This window comes from Choloepus didactylus, chromosome 10, assembly GCF_015220235.1.
Source record: "Choloepus didactylus isolate mChoDid1 chromosome 10, mChoDid1.pri, whole genome shotgun sequence".
Taxonomy (NCBI): Eukaryota; Metazoa; Chordata; class Mammalia; order Pilosa; family Megalonychidae; genus Choloepus; species Choloepus didactylus.
In genome coordinates this window covers 124239397-124265085 of record NC_051316.1, presented here as the reverse complement: position 1 = coordinate 124265085, position 25689 = coordinate 124239397, and the positions used below count along the sequence as shown (strand labels likewise).

At 39.3% G+C, this 25689-nt stretch overlaps 1 pseudogene; it reads right to left on the bottom strand.

Annotated features, from left to right (window-relative positions):
* Positions 1 to 9257: 9257 nt before the first annotated feature.
* LOC119545379 lies at positions 9258 to 9477 on the bottom strand (annotated as a pseudogene).
* Positions 9478 to 25689: the final 16212 nt, after the last annotated feature.

The window sequence follows — 25689 nt, the reverse complement described above, 5'->3', positions numbered from 1 at the left end:
TTTGGAAAATTCTTGACATTATTACTTCAATTATTGCTTCTGCTTCCTTCTCCTCTCTTGGATGATTTCACCATAACCCATATGTCTTCTATGTTATTTTTCTTAGTTTTTATCCTTTTGTTTCTCCATGCTTCCACCTGTGTCTTTTCTTCCAATTTTCTATTTCATTAACTGTCTTTTCAGTTGTATGTAATCTCCTGTTGAACCCATTTATTGTGGCTTAATTTATATTTTATTTTTCGGTTCTAGAATTTCCATTTGATTTATGGTCTACTTTCCAGTTCTCTGTTGAAATTCTCCATCTTTTAATCAATCGAGCGTATTAATAATAGTTTCTTTTTCTGCTTGATGCTTCATTATTTGTATCTCATATGAGTTTGTTTCTACTCTTTTTTCTCTCTTGGTTTTCAGATAAATTTTATACCCTTATATGCCTGTTTTTTTTTTTTTTGTTTGCTTGTTTGTTTTGTTTTGTTTTTTTAGTTTTTTTGGTTTGGATTGAGTGCCAAGTATTATTTATGAAAAATTTTAGAGGTAATTTGAGGCTTTGGGTGATGTTTTCTTCCTTTAGGGAAGATTTACTTTTGCCTGCAGACAACTGGTCAGGACAGATCAACTTGATTCTATTAGAGATTGAGAGGAACCAAATCTGGGCTTCAGTCCTTGTGAAGGCTGGTCTGTTTCTATTTCACCTTACTCCTTGGATGTAGCCTTTCAAACTCCCATTGGAAGTACAGGATATTTACCAGGGTCCCTCCTCCTCGGGGGAACTTAAACTTAAATTTGTAGTCCCTCAGCCCTGTTAGAATGAAGAGAATTGTCTTCATTTTCAGAATTGACAACTGTCTTGAGAAAGGTGCCCATGTGCTAGAATTACCGTTCTCTCCGAGAGCTTGGTCTCAGTTTCTCACTGCCTTGGTAGTTCTCCTGTGTCAACAGATATTTCAAACATATATTTTAAAAACATCTGTCCACCTTTTAGTTGTTCTCAGCAGGAGGGTTAATATAAAACAATGTAGTCAACCATTGCTAGAAGTGGAACTCCATGATCTCATTTCTCTTTTCTTTTTTTCTGTTCACATAAATATTTGTAGAAAAAAAGACTAAAAGCCTTTTTATAGGCTCATGGATAATTTTGCTTTTTCTAAAACTCCTTTGCAATGTTTATGTTTTCTGCAAAGAGCATGAACTACGTAGATTTATTAAATTTAATATATGTATGTAAATAGGAGATTAACATTAGCATATGAAATAAGACACTAGTAGCATTTATTTGTTATTGTTTACATTATTATAGCAGTAATAAAACAGCACCCATAATCTCCTTATCTAAATTTGCTGTTTTTATTTTCCAGTCTTTGCCTTTATTTCATGTCCAGATATAACAGTGCACATGCTAAGTGAGTGTATGTTGCACTGAATTTTAATAATGTACTTTGGGAAAACACAGACTCCATGTATTTTCTTTTCTTTTTTTTTTTTTAAGAAGGGAAGTTGTAGGTTTGTAGAAATATCATGCAGAAAATACAGAGTTTTCTTATACCCACATCACACACACGGTTTTCCCTATTACTGACACTTTGCATTAATGTGTAACTTTTACTGTTGATGACACAATATTATTGTAATTGTACTATTAACTGTAGTTCCTAGTTTGCCTTAGGGTTCACTGTTTGTGTTGTACATTCCTATGTTTTTTTTTTTTTAATTTTGAGTCTAATAACATATATAACGTCTAAAGTTTCCTCTTTCAATCACATTCAAATATATGTCAGTGCTGTTAATTACATTCACAATATTTTCCTACCATCAACACTATCCATTACCTAAACTTTTTCATCTTCTCAAATGGAAACTCTGTACCAGTTAAGCATTAACTTCTCATTCCCTACCCCCATTCCAACCCCTGGTAACCCATATACTAGTTTCTACCCAATAAATTTGCTTATTGTAATTATTTCATATCAGTTAGGTCCTATAATATTTGTCCTTTTGTGTCTGGCTTATTTACCAACATGATGTCTTCAGGATTCATCCATGTTGTCGCATGCATCAGAACTTCATCCCTTTTTATGGCTGGTTAATATTCCATTACATGTATATACCACATTTAGTCCATCCATTCTTCCGTTAGTGGACATTTGGGTTGATTCCACCTTTTGGCAATTGGGAATAGTGCTGTTATGAACATTGGCTTGCAAATATCTGTTCAAGACCCTGCTTTCAATTCTTTGGGGTATACACCTAGTAGTAGGATTACTGGGTCATATGGTAATTGTATGCTTAACTTTCTGAAGAACCCCCAAACTGTCTTCCACAGTGGCTGCACCATTTAGCATTCCCACCAGAAATTAATGAGTGTTCTATTTTCCACATCTTCTCCAACACTTGCTATTTTCCATTTTTAAAACAGTACCCACTCTAGTGGGTATGAAATGGTATCTCGTTGTAGTTTTGATTTGCATTTCCGTAATGCCTAATGATGTTGAGCATCTTTTCATGTGCTTTTTAGCTATTTGTATATCTTCTTTGGAGAAATGTCTATTTGAGTTGTTGACTCATGTTTTAATTTATTTTTTGTCTTTGTTGTTGAGCATAGGATTTCTTTATATATTCTGGATATTAAACCCTTATTGGATATGTGGTTTCCACATATTTTCCCCCATTTTGTTGGTTGTCTTTTTACTTTCTTAATGAAGTCTTTGATGCACAAAAATTTTTAATTTTGGTAAAGTCTTTTATCTATTTTTTCTTCTGTGCTTTGGGTGCAAAGTCTAGGAAACCATTGCCTAACACAGGGTCCTGAAGATGCTTTCCTTTGTTTTCTTCTAGTTTTGTGGTTTGGGTTTTTATATATAGGCCTTCGATCTGTGTTTTTTTTTATGATTTAAAAAATTTATTTGCGTAGAGTTCTGCAAAGAAGACTATTACGCTTTTTTATGTAGTTTACATTTTGTTTCCCTTTTATTTGTTTTTGTGTACTTGCACTGTCACTGTTTTTTCTTCATCAAGTTATCTGGTGGTTTAACATCTTTAATATTAAATATCACATTATTAAATGGATCTGTGGTTTTTCCAAAAAAAAAAAAGAGCCTCTCCACGCCTTTCCTCCCATTCACCAGGAAGGCTCCTCCCGAGGTACTTTCCTCTAGCCACAAAGATTCATAAATTTTTGAATATTTGAATGTTTCAGTTCCAGTTTGCAGTTTTTTTTTGTTGCTAAGACTTTTATTTTATATATATATGTTATTGAGGTTGTTTACATACCGTACAACTATCCAAAGATCCAAAGTGTATAATCACTTGCCCATGGTACCATCATACAGCTGTGCATCCATCGCTACAATTAATTTTTTTCAATTTTTAGAACATTTTTATTACTCCAGAAAAGAAATAAAGACAAAAAAGGAAACTCAAATCCTCCCATACCCCTAGCCACCCCTCCCCCATTATTGATTCATAGTCTTGGTACATTTGTCACTGCTGATGAAAGAATGTTAAAATACTGCTAACTGTATTATATAGTTTGCAATAAGTGTATGTTTTTTTTTCTTATATGCCTTTCTATTATTAACTTCTAGTTATAGTGTCATACATTTGTTCTAGTTCATGAAGAAATTTCTAATATTTGTGCAGTTAATCATGGACATTGTCCACCACAAGATTCAATGTTTTGTATGTTCCCATGTATTAACCTCCAACTTTCCTTCTGCTGACATACGTGACTCTGAGCTTACCCTTTCCACCACCTTCATACACCTTTCAGCGCTGTTGGTTTTTCTCACAACACGCTACCATCACATCACCTCTGTGCATTTCCAAATGTTTAAGTTCACTTCAGTTGAACATTCTGCTTGTAATAAGCAACTGCTCCCCATTCTTTAGCCTCATTCTATATCCCGGTAACTTATATTTCATGTCTATGAGTTTACATATTACAACTAGTTCGTATCAGAGAGACCCTGCAATATTTGTCTTTTTGTATCTGTCGTATTTCACTCAGTATGGTGCCTTCAGTTTCTTCATCAATCTATTTTTTTTTAAGACGTTTTGTTCACACACAGTACATTCCATCCTAAGTAAACAGTCATTGGTTCCCTGTATAGTCACGTATTTATGTATTCAGCACCATTGCCACTATCTATATAAGGACATCTCCGTTTCTTCCACAAAGAAGGAGGAAGAGTCAAAGAAGGCAGAGAGACAAAAGAAAAAGAAAAAAGAGAGAGGGAAAAAAACACAACAAAACAGCTAGAAAGCAACAAAAGGAAAGATAGCATTAACCTAAAGTAGACTAAAGAGTCAGACAACATCACCAGTGCCAGGAGTCCCATACCCTTCCCCTATGTACCCTTCCCCATATGCATTTGTATATTGCCTTTGTTATATTAAAGGAAGCATAATACAATGTTTCTGTTAATTATAGTCTCTAGTTTGCATGATTGTATTTTCCCCCCAATCCCACCCTATTTTTAACACCTTGCAGTGTTGACGTTTGTTTATTCTCCCTCATGTAAAAACATATTTGTACCTTTTATCACAATTGTTGAGCACCCTAGGTTTCACTGAGTTATACAGTCCCAGTCTTTATCTTTCCTCTTTCCTTCTGGTGTCCCACATGCTCCTAACCTTCCTCCTTCAACCATACTCATAGTCATCTTTGTTCAGTGTACCCACATTACTGTGGTACTATCTCTTAAAATTGTTTTCCAAACCTCTCACTCCTATCTTTTCCTTTCTGTCTGTAGTGCTTCCTTTAGTGTTTCCTGTAGAGCAGGTATCTTGTTCACAAACTCTCTCGTTGTCTGTTTGTCAGAGAATATTTTAAGCTCTCCCTCATATCTGAAGGACAGTTTTGCCAGATATAAGATTCTTGGTTGGTGGTTTTTCTCTTTCAGTATCTTAAATGTATCACCCCACTTCTTTCTTGCCGCCACGGTTTCTATTGAGAAATCCGCACATAGTCTTATCAAGCTTCCTTTGTATGTGATGGATTGCTTTTCTCTTGCTGCTTTCAGGATTCTCTCTTTATCTTTGACATTTGATAATCTGATTATTAAGTGTCTTGGTATAGGCCTATTCAGATCTATTCTATTTGGGGTACACTGCACTTCTTGGATTTGTAATTTTATGTCTTTCATAAGAGATGGGAAATTTTCATTGATTATTTTCTCTATTATTGCTTCTGCCCCTTTTTCCCTTCTCTTCTCATTCTGGGACACCAGTGACACATACATTCCTGCTTTTCATTTTGTCCTTAACTTCATTGGAGACTTTGCTCATACTTTTCCATTCGTTTGTGTTTTGGCTTTCAGATTCCTTGTTCTCCAGTTCCTGAGTGTTTTCTTCTGCCTCTTGAGATCTGCTGTTGTATGTTTCCATTGTGTCTTTCATCTCTTGTGTTGTGTCTTCCATTTCCATAAATTCTGCCAATTGGTTTTTCGAACTTTCAATTTCTACCTTATGTACACCCAGTGTTTTCATTGTGTGGTTCATCTCTTTTGCCATATCTTCCCTAAACTTTTTGAATTGATATAGTATTAGTTGTTTCAATTCCTGTATCTCAGTTGAAGTGTAAGTTTGTTCCTTTGACTGGGCCATAACTTCGTTTTTCTTAGTGTATGTTGTAGTTTTCTGTTGTCTAGGCATGGTTTCCTTGGTTACCCCAGTCAGGTTTTCCCAGACCAAAACAGGCTCAGGTCCCAGAAGGAAGAAATATTCAATATCCGGTTTCCATCAGAGTGTGTCTTAGAAAATTGGTACAGCTTGTGAGGCCTCAAGTCACTGTGCTTTTCTGCCCAGCAGGTGGCACCTGTCAGCCTGTAACTCCAGGCTGGTGTAAAGAGCTGTGGCTTGTAGCTGTTTTCCCCTAGGCTCTGGGGTCTCGTTCTGAATGGAAGGTGGGTAGTAGAGCTGGGCCTCATCTCTTTCCACTTAGGGAAGTTAGACCCCCTAGGGAGAGGTCATTAGCATTTAAATGGTCTCTCTCTGCCTGTGTTATCTCCACCATTGTCTGGGTCAGAGCGCTGGGAACCAAAAATGGCTGAGGCTTTCTCCACTGAGCCAAAACAGGGACAGAAAGCCCCTATCAGGGCCAGTCCATGGCCACCCTCTGGCTCTCTAAGTTTAGTTGTCACCCAAAGCCTCTGTCTGCTTGTTGGGGATTCATTGCTTATAGTGAGCAGTCCATGCTTGTTAATTAAAACCCCAGCTGGAGCTCAGCTGAGCTGTATTCACTTGCTTGGAGAGAGCTGCTCTCTAGCACCATGAGGCTTTGCAGCTCGGGCTGTGGTGGGGGGAGGGGTCTCCTGGCTTGGATCTGCCATTTTTACTTACAGATTTTATGCTGTGATCTTGGGCATTCCTCCCAATTCAGGTTGGTGTATGATGAGTGGACGGTCATGTTTGTCCCCCCGCAGTTATTCTGGATTATATACTAGTTGTTTTTGGTTGTTTATTAGTTGTTCCAGGAGGACTAACTAGCTTCTACTCCTCTGTGTGCTACATCTTAGACTGTTCCTTTTGATCTATTTTGAATTAATTTTTGTATATGGTGCAAGGTAGGATTTCCCCTTAATTCGTTTGCCTGTGGATATCATTTTCCCAGCACCATTTTTTGAAGGGACTATTCCTGCCCCATTAAATGTACTTGACATCATTGTCAAAAATCTAATGGCCATATATGTGAGGGTTTCTTTCTGAACTCTCAATTAGATTCCATTGTTCTATACATCAGTCCTTGTGCTAGTAGTATGCTCTTTTGATTACTGTAGATTGAAATAAGTTTTAAAATCAGGAAGTGTGAGACTTCTAACTTTGCTCTTCTTTTCCAATAAGGTTTTGTCTATTTGGTCCCCTTATCCTTCTGTATAAATTTGATCATTGGCTTTTCCATTTCTGCGAAGAAGGCTTTTGAAATTTCAATTGGGATTGTTTGAATCGGTAAATTACTTTGAGTAGAATTAGCATCCTAGCAATATTTAGTCTTCCAATCCATCAATGTAGAATGTCCTGTTTATTTAGGTCTTTGATTTATTTTGTGGCTTTCTGTGTACTAGTCCTTTGCATCATTGGTTAAATTTATTCCTAAATATTGTATTCTTTTAGATGCTATTGTAAATGGAATTTTTTCTTGATTTCCTCTTCAGATTTATTACTAGTGTATAGAAATATCACTGATTTTTGTGTGTTGCTCTTATAGCCTGCCACTTTTCTGAAATTATTTATTAGCTCTAGTACTTTTGTTGTGGATATTTCAGGATTTTCTCTATATAGGATCATATCATCTACAAATAGGGAAAATTTTAAATCTTCCTTTCCAATTTGGAAGGTTACTATTTCTTTTTCTAGGCTAATTATTCTGGCTAGGACTTATAATATAGTACAGTACAATGTCAAATAATAGTGGTGATAATGGGCATCCTTGTCTTGTTCCTGATCTTAAGAGGAAAACTGTCAAACTTTCACCGTTGTTATATTAGCTGTGGGTTTTCATATGGGCCTTTTATCATCTTGAGGAAGTTTCCTTCTGTTCTTAGTTTTAATTGATTTTCTTATGTTGAACCACCCTGTTTTTCCTTGGGATAAATCCCACTGATCATGGTATATAATTATTTTAATATATTGTTGGATTTGGTTTGCTAATATTTTGTTGAGGGTTTTTGCATCTATATTTGTAAGGGATATTGACCTGTAATTTTCTTTTCTAGTGGTATCTTTATCCGGCTTTGGTATTAGGGTGATGCTGGTCTCATAGGATGAGTTAGAAAGTGTTCCCTCCTCTTCAGTTTTTTGGAAGAGTTTGAGCAGGATTGGTGTTAATTATTCTTGGAATATTTGGTAAAATTCACCTGTGAAGACTTCTGGTCTTGGGGTTTTCTTTATTAGGAGGTTTTGATGCCTGATTCAGTCTCTTTACTTGTTACTGCTCTGTTTAGATCTTCTATTTCTTCTTGAGTCAGTGTAAATAGTGTGTTTTTAGGAATTTGTTTCATCTAAGTTACCTAATTTTTTGGTGTGCAGTGTTCATAGTATCCTCTTATAATCTGTTCTGCTTCTGTGGTGTTGGTAGTAATGTCCCCTTTCATTTCTGACTTTAGTTATTTGTGTCCTCTCTCTTTTTTCTTTGTCAGTCAATTTTGAAGTTTTGTCGATTTTATTGATCTTTTCAAGGAAACAACTTTCGGTTTCGTTGTTTCTCTTTATCGTTTTTCTATTCTCTATTTCATTTTCTCCGCTCTAATCTCTTTTATTTCCTTCTGCTTGCTTTGGAGTTAAGTTGCTCTTCTTTTTTCTGGGTCCTCCAGTTGTGAAGTAGGTCTCTGATTTGAGATCTTTCTTCTTTTTTAATATAAGCATTTAAGAAGTATAAATTTCCCTCTCAGCACTGCCTTTGCTTTTTCCCATATGTTTTGGTATGTTGTGTTTTCATTTTCATTTGCCTCAAGATATTTCCTGATTTCCCTTGTGATTTCTTCTTTGACTATTGGTTAAAGAGTGTGTTGTTTAATATCTGCATATTTGTGAATTACCCATTTCTCTTGTCTGAGTCTGTCTTGTTCTGGGCTTCCACTTGCTCATGGCCTTAGGAATTTACCTATTACAGAAATTCAAATGCCTCTGTTACTCCCTCTGAAATAGATTTTCTCCCCCTCTGGGGTGGTCTATTGTATGACTTACAGCAAGTAATCCTTTGTCGCAGGCTTCTTCGACTTAATTGTTTTTTACACTGCTTTAGCTGTCTGCAAATTGCTTCTGCCTATAGGGCAAGTTTTGGGAGGGTGAGACAGAGATGGGTTTCCTGGCATACAGGCACCTCAGTATGTGCATGAAGGTTACTCTGCTCCCCCCTGAACAGGGCCAGGGATGCAGAATGGGAGCACAGTCTGGCTCCACTCTGTGCAGGAGAGGGTGTGGGGGCGGGGCCAGCAAGGGCAACCATGAGCTTCTCCTACCATTTTTTTTGCCATGTTTAAAATTTAATAAGATTCTTCCATTTTAATGCAGAAAAACCTTTGAAATCATTATCAACTTGTAAGCATCAGGAAAAGTTTATTAGAAACAGTTAGAATAAATGCTAATATTCTATTTTTATATTCAGAGCATTTGAGAAAGCATTTTTGATGATTACAAAAGTTTAACAAAAATTTTTAATATGAAGAATGTACATGACCGAATTATTACATCACAGTAAAAAAGGCCCTTTGGAGAGAGGACATATGGAAGCAACTAATTGCTCTGCTGAACACAGTCATTATTTATCCTCGTTCCAAGGCTTCTAACATGATAATACTGTTTCCTCATATTACCACCATTCCAATATTGTTCTGTTGCCATCTCCACACGTTCATCAATCACAAGATTCATAAAGGGATCAAATCCCCTTACTATTCCTTGGACATGTCTACCACCATTTAATTTCAGTGATGACTTCTTATCCATAAATTTTTTCAACTTGGATGGTTGAGCCTTGCTCATGGTGTCTACTCGGCAAGCTCAGTGCTGCCTTGAATCAGAATTCGCAGCCTTCCTCTCACTCCTTCTACCATTTTTCATAGTGGAATTTTCTTGATTCAGCATATACCCAGTTATGCAAGCCTTTAACTGTTTTCCAGAGTTCTGAGGCAGATGGTTCTGCCTGTTTTGGGTAGTTGTTCGATGATTCTGTGGGGGGAACAGCATCCTGGAGTGTCTTATGCCACCATCTTCGTTGACCAGATGCCTCCATGTTTTTTTTCCCAATACCTTGTTTATAATTCTGGTCCAACAACTTATTCTTTGCATAGAACTATAAAGAATGATTCTTATTCAATTCAAAAGGTAAATAGTTAAAATGTCATATAAAATGGATAAAAATGTCACTAGAAGCTGTATATGTATGTTTCTACAGGTGTTTTTCTTTTAAATCAGAAGAAGCAAAAGGAGAATTTTGCTTCAGAATGTTACGCTTGACTTTGCCTGTCTTTAAAAGCTGTCTTTCAGCATGGATAGATTAATTCTACTCTTCTTTATTTGAAATCCATTTATCAAACTCGAGATGCATTTCCCTTCTCAGATCAATACCTATGTTTCATTAATGGTGATGGTATTGTTCTTTAATAATGCTAGACTCTGACAACTTGAAATCCTTTGATGATGTCTCTATTAACACTTATAAACTTTTGGAAAAGACAAGTTATTAGTCAGACCCACAGTAATATCATTATATTGATAGGCATATTAATCAAATTCATGACAATATAAGAAGAAGCCAAATGTTAAATGAAGATTGCCCTTAAAAATGGAAGAATGTTAAGATTTTTGATAGATATGTAATTTTGAGCAGGTAAAAATTGGAAATAAAAATGGGTTTGTTCTCTGAAATCAAGTTTCAGGCATTTGTGAGCTGAAAGATGGTCTTTCCTGAAAATGGTACTAATAACTTTTGGTACATATAAAATATCAGTTGTAATATAAAAAACATGGTAATTGATCTAGGCCAGATATACACTCTCTTGAAAATTTAGTAACTATAAGTTATGTAGTGAATGTCATTTTTATAAAAAGCACCAGTAAAGAACTACTGTAGAATTATAGCTCTGGAAACTTACACAGAGGTCATTGAACTCTAGACTCTCACTTGCCAGATGAGACTCAAAAGTTTATTTGAGGCATCAACTTGGTGACCAATTTCATGAAAACTCTTAAAACAGTAATTGGCATAAAGCATATGTTCTGTAAATACTAATTTCTCTCCCCTTTTTCCTAGAACACAGATACCTAGTGTTATAGGTTGAATTGTATCTCCCAAAAAAGACATGTTCAAATCCTAACTGCCAGTCCTGTGAATGTGTCCTTATTTTGGAAATAAGCTCTCTGTGGATGTTATAAATTAAGATGAGGCTGAAGTGGATTAGGGTGGGCCCTTAATCCTCTATGACAGGTGTCCTTATAAGAAGGGAGAATTGGACACAGACACACAGACTCAGGGGAGAAAGCCGCATGACAACTGAGGCTGACAATTCCATGGGTGGCATGAGAAACCAGGAGAGAAGCAGGGAGTGGATTGTCCCTACAGGTTTCAGAAGAAGCATGGCTTTTTGGACACCTTGATTTTGGGCTTCTGGCCTTCAGAGCTGTGAGACAATACATTTCTGTTGTTTTAAGTATACCCAGTTTGTGGTACTTTGCTATGGCAGCCCTAGGACCCCAAGACACCTGGTCTCCCCATTCCGGGGATGAGCACACCGTGATTGGCTTGTTGTATTAATCATCTATTCTGTGATAACAGTCAAATCTCAGATCTCAGTGGCTAATTGCAACAAAGATTTATTTCTTTGTCACATTAATATCCTTGGTGGATGGGCTGAAGCTTTTCTCCTATTGCTGCCGTTCCCTGTGGTTGCAGCTGTGGCTGTGGTTCTGTTCCACGTGGCCCTTTTCCATGCGTCGTCTTCATGTTGGAATCCAGGCTGAAGGAGAATCCCACCCAGGATATCATGCTCTTGAAGCAGAGATTAGAAAGCAAGAGCAGGCCTCTTAGATAAGCTCCCGCTTGGAGCGAGCACACTGTCACTCCCACTGACATTCCATTGGCTCATCCAGACTATGCAATGTGATAATGGGCAGGGAGAAGTGCGTAGCGTGCGGGAGTCATGGCAGGTGATAAGGATATGTCCTTTTCTTGGAGGGTAGAGAGAACATAGTTGGGTATAATAATACAAGCTATCACAAATTTACAAACATTTTACTGCAGGTTCTTTTATTTAGCCCGCTGGGCTTTCTCATTGCAGCCCTACAGGAATGGAAAATATTGGCCCTGGCATTATTTTCTATGGCAGGTCTGAGTTCTAATTTTCTCATATTAGACTAACAATGCCCATAAGCTTTTGGTTTTAGGAAGCATGTTTTAAAAACTGCAGTGAAATTTGAGCACTGTCCACAGCAATTTCTTCTTTGAATTGAGTTTTTCTTACGAAGATTGAAGGTGTTTATATTCTTTTGAAAAATGCTTCATGGAAGGAGGAAATTAAAGTGAAATTAAAGGTAGGAGAGCATTTCCTCTTATCTTCAGAAAAATGATTTGCAGGCTTTTCCTTTCAACCTAATTAGAGGAACTTTGGGTGATCAAATATTAGTGGTAAGGATGTTAACTATGGAAACTAAGGGTGTGTTTCCACAAAGTCTTTTTAAAACATTTTAAAACTCAGTTTAATAATCAACAGGGTAATAGCCATCCTTCAAGAGCTTTTAAAATTTTTACCTATTTAAAATTTTACCTATTTAAAGAAATATTTCCATCTAAAATTTTATTTTAAATTTATTTTTAAGGACAGGAGGCCTCTGTTGAAGAGGGCTAGGGTGGGAGAAAGGAATGGGGAAGAGAAGGGAACTAGTTATCTGAAGTTGACTGTATTTCTCTTGTACTTCAGAAATGTGTTTAAACTTTACTACAACCCTTAATGAACGGCTAGATGAAGAAAGAAGTGATAGTGAAGAAAACAGAGAAGGGTCATCTTTCTCATGCAGGAGAGTTGGATGATCCCTTCATATTCTTAACATTAAAGTCAATCTGTCACCCATCCATCTACCCACCCATCCATCTATCCATCTACCTACCTATCTATCTACCTATCTACCTACCTACCTACCTACCTGTCCATCTGTCCATCCATCCATCCATCCATCCATCCATCCATCCATCCATCCATCCATCCAAACCTAGCCTGCCCTGCCCTGGCTTAGCCTAGCCTAACCTAACCTAAGCTAACCTAACCTGAATAGTTAATGTATTCACATATATGTAAAAGGACTGAGAGAAGTCAGAATGAAACTCCAAAAGATAAAAAAGGACTACAGGGAGAAGTCTTCTGGCCAAGGATTCCTCAGCCACCATTCCCTTCTATGGAGGCAGTGTATATTATCTGTTTCTTGCTTATCATTCTAGGAATATTTTAAGTATTTACAAGTAAATGCACTTAAAATATATTTCTCCCTTTTGTGCACAAAGTATATATGTTCTGCAATAAGCTTTCACTTAATATATCTTGGAGATCATTCTGTATAAGACTACAAAGATCTACTCCCCGCCCCCCCCTCCCCCATATCCCTTTTCCTCTTTTTGAGGGCAGTTTGGGTCTTCCATGGCAAAGATATACTGAAATCTAATTGGGCCTCTTTGATAGATATCCGTTTCCAGTCTTTTGATATTACAAATGAAGCTGTAATGAATAACCTTCTGCATAGTTTATTTCTCACGTATTTAGAATAAATTCTTAGAAATGAAATTGCTCGGTCAAAGGTTATATGCCGTTGCAAGTTTGATATTATCTAAGAGTGCCCTGCAGAGGTTGTACCATTTACATTCCTACTAGCAATGTTTGAAAGTGATTATGTCCCCAAAGCACAGTATGTTTTTAAATATTTTGAGCTTTGCTAATCTGATAGGTGAAAATGGTACCTCAGTGTTCTAGTTTGCTAATGCTGCAAAATGCAAAACACCAGAGATGGATAGGCTTTTATAAAACGGGGGTTTATTTGGCTATACAGTTACAGTCTTAAGGCCACAAAACGTCCAAGGTAACACCTCAGCAATCAGGTACCTTCACTGGAGGATGGCAAATGGCATCCAGAAAACCTCTTTTAGCTGGGAAGGCATGTGGCTGGTGTCTGCTCCAAAGTTCTGGTTTCAAAATGGCTTTCTCCGAGGACATTCCTCTGTAGCAAGCTTGCTCCTCTTCAAACGTCACTCACAGCTGCACTCTCTTTCCTCTCCTTGAGCCAGCTCCACTAATCAAGGCCCAAATGGGTGGGGCCACACCTCCATGGGAGTATCCCACCAGAGTCACTTCCCACAGCTGGGTGGGGCACATCTCCATGCAAACAACCTAATCCAAACGGTCCAACTTAATCCCCACCACTATGTCTGCCCCACAACATTGCATCAAAGAATATGGCTTTTTCTGGGGGACATAATATATTAAAACCGGCACACTCAGTATAGTTTGTTTGTATTTCTCTTACTAGAGTAAGGTGATACTGTCTTTTCAATATTTGATTAATTTGAGTTGTCTGTACATATCTCTTGCTCATATTTCTATTGGGCTATTGGTCTTTTTCTTACTGATTTGTAGGAACTTCTTATATTAGGGGAAATTATTTGAGTTGCAAATATTTTTTTTCTCGGTTTATAGTTTGTATTTTGGCTTCGTTTGAGATGCATTCGCCAAGCAAAAATTTGATGTAGTAAAATTTATTTATCTTTTATGACTTATAGATTTTTGTCTTAGAAATACCTTTCCTATTCTGAGATTAGAAATTGTTTTCCCATTTCCTTGTAGTACTTTGTGGTTATATATTTTTTACAGTTAAATCTTTTAACTCTCAGAAGTTATCCTAGTGTAGGTTGTGAGGTATAAATCCAATTTAATTTTTTCTTAGATGACTAGCTAATTACCCAAAACAATTTATTAAGTTTCTCTTTCTTCCAAGGATCCACAGTGATTTCCATTCTTTATTTGATACTAAATCCCTTTCTTTATTTTTACATATTTCTAAACTTTCTAACTTTCTACTAAATTCTACTGATGTATTTGCTCAGTTTATAGCTTTAAAATTTTGCTTTTTTTTTCTATGTCCATATAACAGACTGTGCCGGTTTGAATGTATTATGTCCCCCAGAAAAAGCCATATTCTTTGATGCAATCTTGTGGGGCAAGCATAATAGTGGGGATTCAGTTGGACTGTTTGGATTAGGTTGTTTGCATGGAGATGTGCCCCACCCAGCTGTGGGTGGTGACTCTGGTGGGATACTCCCATGGAGGCATGGCCCCACCCATTCAGGGTGGGCCTTGATCAGTGGAGCCATATAAATGAGCTGGCTCAAGGAGAGGCAATGGAGTGCAGCTGTGAGTGACGTTTTGAAGAGGAGCAAGCTTGCTAGACAGGAACGTCCTGGGAGAAAGCCATTTTGAAACCAGAACTTTGGAGCAGACACCAGCCACGTGCCTTCCCAGCTAACAGAGGTTTTCCGGACGCCATTGGCCATCCTCCGGTGAAGGTACCCGATTGCTGGTGTGTTACCTTGGATGCTTTGTGGCCTTAAGACTGTAACTGTGTAGCAAAATAAACCCCCTTTTTATAAAAGCCTATCCATCTCTGGTGTTTTGCATTCTGCAGCATTAGCAAACTAGAACAAGACACTACAGTCAATAAAAAGAACATTTCTGTCACTCCAAAGGATTCCTTTGTGCCTTGGCTAAGTCAATCCAGCACTCCCACCTCTGGCTCTAGGCAGTCACTGATCTGCTTTGTATCAGTATAGATCAAATTTTCCTTTTATAGACTTACACATAAATGGAATCATACAGTATCAACTTTTTAATATCTGGGGGCTTTTGCTCAGCATAATGCTTTTGAGATTTATCTGTGTTCTTAAATTTAATACATTTCTGTGGGTGTGAACCCATTGTAAGTAGGACCTTTTGATGAGGCTACTTCAGTTAAGATGTGACCCACCTCAATCAGAATGGGTCTTAATCCCTTTACTGGAGTCCTTTGTAAATGGAATGAATACAGAGAGAGAGAGAAAAAAAGCCATGGAAGCAAGAAGCTGAAATCAACAAAAACTGAAAGAGAAGGGAGAGATCAGCAGATGCTGCCATGTGCATTCCCATGTGACAGGAGAGCCAAGGATCGCTGGCAACCAGTCTTCAGGAAGAAAGCATCACCTTGATGATGCTTTAATTTGGACATTTTCCCATCCTCAGAATCATGAACAAATAAATTCCCATTGTTTAACCTGACCCATTTCATGGTATTAGCTTTGAGCAGCCTAGGAAACTAAAACAGAGATCATTGTAGATTCACATGCAGTTGTAAGAGATAGTCCAAAGATCCCTTGTGCCCTTTCCTCAGTTTCCCCCTGTGGTAACATCTTGCAAAACTTTAGCACAACATCACAGTCAGGCTTTAACATTGACACAGTCCAGATACAGAACATTTGCATCACCACAAGGTCCTTAGGATAGGGAGTGCAGGCTTTTTTGGGGGCAGGGGGTGGGGAGATTTGTCTGCACCTGTTGGCTCCTAATCTGAGATACATGAGGCAAAATGAAAAGTGGGGGAACTTACCACTCTTCCATTTCCTAATTGATCTGCCTTCCTTCCACCATTGAGAGGCTCCTGTTTTTGTTTTTTTTATATAATGTCCAGGGATTTTAGTTGTACTTAGCGGGAAGAATAAGGAAAAGTATATCTACTCCATCTTCCTGGAAGCGGAAGTCCATGTAACTGTTTTTCAGTCCACTCTTTTGTAAATTTTTGTAAGGTACATGGCCTTGTACTTCCCTTGGAATGTGGCATTTATTTGTGCCTCACCATCCTATTAGCATTTCCTATTAGCATCTAGTTAACGTATAGATTGCCTTAGTTTGCCAGGGTTGCTTTGGCAAATACCTCTCAACGGCTAGGCTTAAACAACAGATTATTTCTCACAGTTTTGGAGGCTAGAAGATGTTGCCATATGCATTGTCACATGACAGAAAAGCCAAAGAACCCCAAAGATTGCTGGCCAGCCAGAAGATACCTCGGGAGGAAGCAAGCCTTCTGGCCTCTGAAACCGTGTCCAATAAATTTCTGTTGTTAAGCCAGGCCCATTGTATGATATTTATTTTAGCAGCCAGGAAACTGAAATATACCGTTATTGATGTTCTTGAGGATACTTACATCTATTGTGCCTGTGCGGTGGGAATACTGTTTAATGGCAGCCTGCTGAGCGTCTGTTTCCAATCTGTGTTCACTGACATTGGTAGCTTGAAATCAACCATTGTGGGTGTTTTTACACCACACACACTGGAAAATGTTACAAATCAGAGCTTTTCCCCTGGAGAGCCTGTTGTTAACATTTATCAGCACACTACTGTATACAGGCCACTTTTCCAGATTCTTCCTATCCCTGAAGATAGTTTTTCTTTTTCTCCAAAACTTGCCCTATCTCAGGGACGTTTGACTTTCTGGGCCTCAAGTACTTGCATTTTATATAATACAGCAGCAAGATAAAAGCAAGTATCTCTTCAGCCTTCACATCACAGCAGGAAACAGACATGTTTCCTATTATTCTGGGTTTTGAAGACACTTTGGGGATGGAGCTGATGCTAGGTTCACATGAACCATGTGTACTCAAGGGGTGGGGGAAGGGGAAGACAAACGACTTGTTTTTCAATACAGCTGCTCCAGCTATTGTCTTTAATTGCTCTCCTGCTGGATTGATAAGGAAACTGGCTTCTGGCAGCTGTAAGGAGTTGCCACACAGCGAAGGCCTAATATTTTTTTTTGGCTATAAGAGCTATGCTGTGCACTAAGCAGCACAGACATGAATTAGTTTTGATGACTGTGGATTGGCTGTTTTTAATATGTCTGGAGCCTTAATTTTCTTAAAGCGACATGGCCTCCACCTGCAAAATCTGGAAGTGTGAGAGGTTAGAATGTAGATGCGTTTTTTCCTAGTTTTCTGAATTACTCCTTGCTCGGGTGCCTTTTTATTTGGCATTTAAAAATATGCTGCTAGCTCCCTGAAAATACAACTGCTAACTATAACTGCCTTGGTGTCTTTTCCCTTCCCAGTTTGGCCAGAATTCCCCCATGCTTTTCTGACCATCCCAATAGTGTGTATCCAAAGCAGATAAAGATGAAGTAAAGACCAGGTACCTTCTAATATTTTTTAGAAAAAAAAAAAAAAGACAAGGTAGTAGAATTACACATTTCAGTCTTTTATCCCTGTCGTCCTCACTTCCTTTGTTGTAAGTGGCCAAATGCCAAAGCAGAAACATAGAAAGATGGACGTGTTGCTCTGTGACCCAAGTGTCAGGGGTGGAAAGCTGAGGGAAAAGATGGCCATGAAGCCCTTGTGAGCTGCAGTGTTGAAATGCTTAAAACGAAAGTACCAGGTGATCTAGTTTATTAAAATCTTTTCAATTTGGAGTCCACAGAATGTGATTAGACAGCCCTGCTTCCAATTACAGTATTCTAGAACAGCCTACTATACAGAATTGAGTGTGAAGTAATTAAATGATTTATGTTGGGGTTGTAAGTGGTGTTTCAAAAGAAACATTCCCAACATGTTTCTGACCAAGGCGGAAAATATTTTAACTTTCCACTTCAAGCAGATATATGCCTTTCAGGTCAAAGGGACTTTGAAACACTCTTGAGAGCAGAGAACAAATCGGGACAGAGAGAGCCGAGCTGCGGACTACCTGGTTTGGAGAGTGAGGTTGCTCCAGCATGAAGCAGCTATGGACAGCAATTTTCCAGGACCCGATGGAGGGAAGCAACACCAGATGTGCAAGCATTTAGGGGCTGATTCAGTCAGTCCTTTGAATATGTACTGAAGCAGAGACTCAAGACTTTGTAATAAGAACCCTCAAATTAACATAAGCCATCCAGACATCTCAGCAGAGAATGGAGCAGGTGGGAAGGGAGCTGTGTGTACGAAGCCATTCAGGAGCGGATCCAGAGAGAACCATCTGAGAAAGTCTGCCCAGTCCCCTGGCCCTGCCAGTTAATTAAGGTGTGTGCAGTGGTTTTGCTTGTGGGTTCTGGACTCAGATCACTGGGTTTATTATCCTGGATCTGCCATGGTAATAAGAGTGAGACCTCGGGCGAGTTTCTTAAACTCAGTTATGTTATCTGTAAAATAAGAATAATTTACCACTCCTTGTGTAAAGCTCTTTGCAACGTTTCTGGAATCTAGTAAATTCCCCATAACTGCTAGCTATAAAAATGCTAATGCAGCTATCTTATTATTAGTTCCTTAATGAAAGGAGACTGTTATCAAAATCCACTCTGTGTTTTAATATATTAGTATATGGTATACTGTATACTTTCAGTGTATTAGTATATTCAGTGAACTGTATCTCATTCTCATTACAAAATGAAGATTTTGGAATTTTTCCCCAAATCCTTGTATATTATTCATAGTCTCCCTAAGCAGAGGGTTTTTAGTGGTACTTGATATCTAATACAGGTGGACACTACCTGACTGTTGGAGCCTAGATTCTAATGACTGACCAGGGTGGAAAACTAGAGACCTATAAGCAGCCTGTTTCCAGAGTTCTCTCTCCACGATTCCAGATGTGTAAATCCAAATTATTTCTTGTGGGAAAGAAAAACCAAGCAACCCCATTGCAAAGTGCAGACTTAACTAAGCCTTTTATTGTCTGGATTTGCTGCCAGTTAATTTGGTTTATATCTTTATGTACCCCCCAAGTGTGGTGAGGCATCATCTGGGCATATAGTGAGTATGCAGTGACACAGTAGGCTACTGTTTTCTTATAGTCATTCATTCATTCATTGATTCATTCATTTGTTCAAGCATGGTGATTGACTTCCTGGAATCTTCCAGCCTCATAATCACTATTTTCAATGACTTGGCATCCAGTGGAGGAGACAGAAAAATAAGCAGGGAAATCAAATATAGTGCTACTTGTTAAGAATAGTGAGAGTGCAGACATCTTGTAATAATGAATACATGAGCCCAGCTTCTGGCTGTAATAATGGGCCCTGGATAAAAGTCTTACACACACAACAAATATCTGTGGAACACCTACATGTGCTAGGCAATTTTCAAAGAGCTGACAGCAGCGAAAAAGACAAGGTCCCTCCTGTCATAATTTTTACATTCCACTGGGGGGGGGCAGAATAAACTAATAGGAAAAATAGGGGTACATTCAAAGCAAAGACTTAAAATGGGAGCTCTTTTGGGGAATAATTGGATGGCTCTTTTATAAAGGGAAAGCCTCCCTGAAGAGCTAACAATTGAGCTGAGAACTGAAGTTTCAGGGGAAGAGCATTTCAGGCAGAAAAGCTTGTGGAAATGTCATAATGCAAAAGTGAGTTTGGCATGTTCAAAAGAAGGCCAGTGAGGTTGACACATGGCAAGTCAGGTATGAGATAAGGGCAGAGAGTTAGAAAGAGACAAGATAGGCTCTGAAAGCCAGCATGAAAAGGTTGACTTTCATTCTTTGAGCAATGGGAAGTCATTGTTGGGTTTCAGCAGGAGAGTGACATGGCCTAATTTACATTTTAAAAATGGCTGCAGCGTGAGGAATTGCTTGTTGGAGACTGTTGCCCATTCCATGGGAGAGACGGCATTGGCTTGGACTGCAGAGGAAGTAGTACAGAAGGAGAGATGCAAAGGTTTGGGGTGTGTTTTGAAGGTAGAGTTCACAGGGTTTGCCGAGTGAGGAAGAGAGGAGTCTAAGGTAAGTCCCTGTTTTCCTTCCAATTTATCCCTATGGAGATGGCCACCTCTGGCAGCATGGGGTCCATTGGCCAGGGAGATGGAAAGAATGGATACTTGACAGTGTTTTAGTTTCCTAGGCTGCTTAAAGCAGTACCATGAAATGGGTTGACTTACACAGAGGGAATTTATTTGCTTTCAGTTAGAGTCTGGGAAAATGTCTACATCAAGGTGGTATTTTCTTCTGAAGGCCAGATGCTGGTGATCCTTGGCTCCTCTGTCCCATGTCAAGGCACGTGGGGTGTCTGCTGGTCTCTCCCTTCTCTTCTGAGTTTCGTTGATTTCAGCTTCTTGCTTCCATGGCTTTTCTCTCATGTCCGAATTCATTCCACCTATGAAGGATTCCAGTAATAGGATAAAGACCCATCGTGAATGAGGTGGTTCACACCTTACCTGAAGAAACCTCATCAAAAGATCCTACTTACCATGGGTCTACACCCACAGGAATGGATTTAAATTTAAGAACATGTTTTTCAAACCATCACACTCCACTCTCTGGACCTCAAAAAGCCATGTTCTTTACACATACAAAATGTATTCATTCCATCACAATATCCCAAAAGCCTTAAGTCATTTCAGTAACAATGGTAAGTATAAAGTCTCATCAAAATCAGTTATGGGTGTGGTCTATCCTGGGGCACAATTCCCCTCTGTCTGTGGACTTGTGAAACATAGAGAACAAGCAATCTGCTCCCAGTATACAAAGGAAGGACAAGCATAGGATAAGCATTCCCATTTCCATAGGGATAATTTGGAAGGAAAACGGGTCATGGGTCCCAAACAATTCTGAAACCCTGCAGGGCATACTCCATTAGATTTCAAGTTCTGAGAGTTATCCACAGAATGATGTTTTGTCTTCTGAGCCTGATGGAGTGGCAGCCCCACCCTTTCCAAGTGCTTGTGCAGCAGCCATGCTCTCCCTGAACAACGGGACAAAGGCTCCAAACTCTGAGAAAACTGGGGTGGTGACCAGATTCTCTGCAGTCCTCAGAGATTATGCAGTTCTCTCAGAACAGTGGGGCGGTGGCCAGACTCCCTGCAGTCCTCAGAGATTATACTCCACCCTCTCTGAAGTCTGGGGCGGCAGCGCTCTTCCTGAATGATGGGGCGGAAGGCCAGTCCTCTCCAAGTGCTGGGGCAGACTCACCCTTTCCACACACATGGGTGGGCTTGCTCTTCTGGCCTGAGAAGATGTCTTGTTCAGACCTAAGCTTCCATGGTTCTGCCTTTGAAATTATTTTTCTTTTAATCTGTCCCTTTTCTGTCCTTTTTAGTCCAGGCTGGCAGTGGTTCCCTTCATACAGATCTTGCAAAAACTTGTCGGCTTTGCATGTAGTACACAGGGGTCCAAATCATCAGACAAAAAAACTTTCCACAAATCCTTTCTAGATAGCTGCATTTCCAGTCCTGCCTTGTATTAAAATGGCTGACTGGATCCATGTTCAGTTAAACCCCAACACAGAGCACTATTCTCTGGGGACTTGTTTTCTGGAAGCTCAGAATTTTCCAAACCTTCGATTTCTGGTTTCTTTGAGCCCAGAAGTTCAGTTTTCAGCTTATCCCTTTCCTCTTGCATTTTACTATAAACTGCAAGGAGAAACCAGGCTGTACTTTCTACATTTATTTTGGAGATTTCCTTAGGTAGATAGCCACACTCATCACTGTTAGATCCCAGAAGAAGAAACTAACATGTAGAAGGAGTTTCTGACCCAAGGGCCCTGCAGCTTATCTCACAGAAAACAGGTGCCCCATAAACTAAAGAATGAAGGCTGTTCAAGGCTGTTCCGGCACAGTGGCACCTCAAAGGCGGGTAAGGCAAGGTCGGATATGTCCAAACGATGAACAACCAGAAAGACCTGCTCTCCCCAGATAGATAACGCAGCTGCTTTTCTAAGGAGAATACTGTGTCAGAACCCTAGCAACCAATCAGCCCAAAACTTGATAAGCACTTACCCAATCAAGGGACAGAATACCACAGCAGACACCCTTCCCAACGTGTTTTCCTTTGTTCCTTGAAAAATGCGGCTCCCAGTAGGGAGCTCGGAGCCATTTTCTTTTTTCCCGCCGGCTCCCACCCGCTTTCTTCCTCTAATGAATTCTATACTTTGACTAGCTGCGTTGTGTGGACTCTTGAATGACTCTGGACCTAACAATCACTTTCAAATTCTACCTTCCATCGAACGTCAGAACTCAATTTTGCCAAGTTCTTTGCCACTTCAAAATAAGGATACCTTTATTCTAGCCTCCAATGACACAGTCATCATTTTCTGTCTCAGGCTTCATTGGAAGTACCTTTAGCATCTATATTTCTACCAACAGTCTCTTTAAACAATCTAGGGCATTCCTATCAAACAGCTCACAATCCTTCCAGCCTCTATCCGTTACCAAGTCCAAAGCCCTTTCTGCATTTTTGGTATTTGCAATAGCAGCAGCCCACTCCTGTTACCAAAAGTTTGCTTTAGTTTCTTACGCTGCTTAAAGCAGTGTCATGAAATGGTTCAACTTACACAATGGGAATTTATTCGTTTATGATTAGAGTCTGGGAAAATGTCCACATCAAGGCATTATCAAGCTAATGCTTTCTTCCCAAAGACCGGCTACCGGCGACCCTTGGCTCCTCTGTCACATGGCAGGGCACATGGCTGGCCGGGTCTGCTGGTCTCCCCCTTTCTTCTGGGTTCCATTGATTTCAGCTTTCTCTCTCTCTCTCTCTCTCTCTCTCTCTCTCTCTCTCTCTCTCTCTCTCTCACTCATCCCATTTATAAAGGATTCTAGTATAAGAGGATTAAGACTCACCTTGAATGAGGAGGGTCACACCTTAACTGAAGTAGACTAATCGAAAGAGCCTACTTACAGTGGGTGCACACACACAGGAATGGGTTAAATTTAAGAACATGTTTTCTGGTGTACTGTTCTTGTTTTCTGAAGCTGGTGTTAAGCAAAATACCAGAAATGGATTGGCTTTTATAAAGGGATTTATTGGGTTACAAATTTAAGTCCTAACGCCAGAAAAATGTCAAAACTAAGGCATCAACAAGAGGATACCTTCAATGAAGAAAGGCCAATGGTGTCCTGAACACCTCTGTCAGCTGGGAAGGCAAGTGGGTAGCATCTGCTGGTCCTTTGCTGCCGGGTTCTGGTTCCAAAATGGCTTTCTCCAAAAGCTCCTGTGCATCCTTGCTTCTTTCTCCCAGGGCATTTTTCTCTAAGCATCTGGGGGTCCTCTCTTAGCTTCTCTGGGACAAACTCTGGGCTTCATCTCTTAGCTTAGCATCTTTAAACGTCCTTCTGTCAGCATCTCCAAGCATCTCTAGGAATCTCTGTTGGCTCCCAAGCTTTCTTAAAAGACTCCAGTGATCTAATTAAGACCCGTCCTGAATGGGTGGGGCCATACCTCCATGGAAATAATTCAGTCAGAGGTTCCACCTAATCAACAGACTAATCAATCTGCCTCCACAAGATTACATTAAAGACTATGGCTTTTCTGGGGGACATAATACATGCAAACTGGCACAGGTACATACAACCTCAACCACCAGAGGTAGTGTCTTAGTTTGCCATGCTGCTAAGACAAGTACCATACAGTAGTTTGGCTTAAACAACAAGCATTTATTAGCTCATGGTTTTGAAGGCTGGAAGTTCAAAATCAAGGCATGAGCATAGCAAAGCAATGCTTTCTCCAAGAAATGCTCTCTGTAGCATTATGGTGTTTGTTTACTGCAATCCTTGGGGTTCCTTGGCTTGCATCTCGGCCTCCCATCACATGGGGCGTCTCTCTCTGGGTGTCTGCTCTTCTGGTTTATCTGTCTCTGTGTTCCTTGCTCCTGTGGCTTTCTCTGATCAATTGTGCCCAAATTTCTTTTGCTTATAAAAGACTCCCATCATATGGATTAAGGCCCACCCTGATTCAGTTGGGCCACATCTTAACTCAAAATAACATCTTCAAAAGGTCCTAATTACACATGAGTTCATGCCCATAGGAATGTGGATTAAGATTAAGAACATGTCTTTCCTTGGGATACATAATTCAACCATTTCTACATGTAGGCTGTTAGAAGGATCTTCCATCGTAATATTTGTTAATCATAAACTTTTCATGAAGGAAAAGGCATCAAGAGGTTCATTCAAGATCTCTTCTTCTAAGGAGGTTGAAGCCTTAAAAACAGACTTCTCACTCCTAGGTAATTAGCCAAATGAGTTGAAAACTTATGTTTTCACAAAAACTTGCACATGAATGTTTATAGCAGTTTTATCCATAATTGCCAAAAGTTGGAAGCAACCACAATGTTGTTTAATAGGTGAATAGATTGTTGTACATCCATAAAGTGGAATTATTCAGTGATAAAAAAAAAAAAAAACGAGCTATCACAGCCATGAAAAGACATGGAAGAACCTTGAATGCATATTGCAAAGTGAATGATGCCAGTCTGTGAAGTCTATCTAGTATATGACTCCAAGTATATGACATCCTGGAAAAGACCAAACTATAGGGACAGTAAAACAGATCAGTGGTTGTCAGGGGTGGGGGCAGGGACAGAGAGGGAGGGACCAGGGTGGAGCACAGGGGATTTTTGCAGCAGTTCCACTGTTCTCTGGTGCTGTAATGGTAGATACATGGCATTATGTGTTTATCTGAATGGCTAGACCTGTACAACACAGAGAGTGAACCCTAATGTTCTGGTTTGCTAATGCTGCCATTGTGCAAGATACTAGAAATGGATTGGCTTTTATAAAGGGGTTTATTTGGTTACAGATTTACAGTCCTAAGGCCATGAAAGTGTCCAAACTAAGGCATCAACAAGAGGACGCTTTCACTAAAGAATGGCCGTTGGTGTCTGGAAAACCTCTGTTGGCTGAGAAGGCACAAGGCTGGCATCTGCTTGTCCTAGGTTGTGTTTTAGCTCCTGCATTTCAAAATGGCATCCTACAAAATGTCTCTGGGTTTGTCTGTCTTAGCTTCTCTGGAACAACTCTGGCTAGCATTTCTTAGTGTCAGCTCCCAAGTGTCTCTCCAAAAGTCTCTCTCAGCTGCAGCAACAAGGTTGTTCTGTCTGTCAGCTCTTATAGGACTCCAGTGATTTAATTAAGACCCACACTGAATGGGTGGGGTAACATCTCCATGGAAATAATCTAATCAAAGGTATTACCCACAGTTGGCTGAGTCACATCTTGATGGAAACATTCAATCAAGAGATCACATCCTAATCAAAAAGATTAATCAATCTGCCCCCACAAGATTGCATTAAAGAATATGGCTTTTTCTGGGAGACCTAATATATCCAAACCCGTACACCTAATGATAATAAAAATGACTTTCCTCCTTTTTAAATAATTTGATGATTGGTGTTCTATAACCTTCATAGAAACCAGTGTTACATTTGATTTACAAATTCAGGAAGCTTTTTCCTTCTGTA